We start from the raw sequence: 1,760 nt of genomic DNA, 5'->3' as shown, positions 1-1,760 counted from the left end.
TGTTGTTGTTTTTTCGTATATTCTCCCATATATATATATATATATATATATATATATATATATATATATAGATAGATAGATAGATAGTTAGATAGATAGATAGATAGATAGATAGATAGATAGATAGATAGATAGATAGTGAGGATTAAATATTTCCTTTATGATATTACATTGCGCCAAGATGTTTATATTAATTCTTAGTATACGCATTAGCATTTCGCTAAGTCGTCCATAAAACTGCGGCGAAAATAGTTGTCACGCTGCAAACAAATTACAAGCACGCTGCGATGAGCAAAACACAAGTTTACGAGTGGTTTTCACGCTTTAGTAATGGTCATTTGTTGCTTGAAGATGAACTTCGTTCAGGGCGACCGTCACCTCCACCCATCCCGAACGAATGAAAACATCACGAAAATTCATGAACATATCTAGGAGAACAGTCGCCGGACAATTGAAGAACTTGTTGATATGACTGGTGTGTCCTGGAGCTGCTGCCACCGAATTTTGAGCGAGGAATTGCGAATGAAAAGAGTTGCAACAAAAATTGTGCTTCTCTTGCTCTTGGAAGATCAAATGCAGTCACGACTGAATGCGTGTCATGAACTGAAAGAACAGTTGTAAGTTGATCCGAACCTCATCTTGAAGGTCATCATTGGTGACGAAAGCTGATGCTACGGCTACGACCCAGAAACGAAGCAGCATTTAAGTCAAGGGAACCTACTTGTTTCACTTCTTTATTTCTGTCATATGACACGCCAAGAACAACGCTGCCCATCCTTTCGTACTTAAAACATCGTATCACTGGAATTCTCTTTGTCTACATGTTACGTTTTCCTGCATTTATAAATATAAAGCTTTAACGCTTGTGAACCAAAGCTTTGAAACTATGACTGTTCTGCCATTGTATCATGTACTGCATATCTAGAACTGCAGATATGTTCCTACTTATGAACATGGCGGTGTACACTTTGACTAGAAATTTTACTATAATTCTCAGTGGTTCAACTAGCAGCTAGAAACTCTACCATTGCCACGTTATTAGCAAAGTTGCTTTTACCTCGACGTTGTATGAGGTGCATTCCAATGTTTTGAAATTTTTTTAGAGGCAATTATAACTGTCTTGCATTATTGTAATTTTATTACATAATTACTAAACGTCTCTCAAGCAGATCTGCCAACTTTCGTTATTGCAAATTGAAGATGACTGTAACATCACTTCGAACACACCCTACTAAACACGGCTTGTCACAGCTGACTAGCCTGCAGAATGTAGCCAGAACGTTTGGAAGCTCGCTATGCAATACAGTTTTGTGTTAAACTGGACAAATCCATTACAGAAATTTATAAAATGCTCCAGATGTCTCATGGATTAACTGCTTCGCTGGCACAAGAAGTTCAAGAATGACAGAATGGAGGCGAGAGATGCTGAGAGGCATGGGATGAAGCGGTACGTCATAACGACAGAGCTGGGTGAGAAAATTCGCAATTTTCTGACTGAAAGCCGTCGTGTATCTATAATGATAAGCATACAGTTTGGAGTTGGTGTAGGAACTGTACGCTGAATTATTCATGAAGTTCTGAACGTGGGTAGAATATATGCAAAGTTTCTTTTTAGAGTGATCAGTAACGAGCATCCTAGATACCAAATATTTGACAGAGATATGCAAAAATGCTGATCCTTACCACCACATGGCCTTCTTCACCAGGCTGAATGATAACTTCAGGAGCAGTCGTTTTTAAGATGAGGAAGGCAGGCTGTA

This window comes from Octopus bimaculoides, chromosome 3, assembly GCF_001194135.2.
Source record: "Octopus bimaculoides isolate UCB-OBI-ISO-001 chromosome 3, ASM119413v2, whole genome shotgun sequence".
NCBI lineage: Eukaryota > Metazoa > Mollusca > Cephalopoda > Octopoda > Octopodidae > Octopus > Octopus bimaculoides.
Note: the sequence above shows the minus strand (reverse complement) of the source record.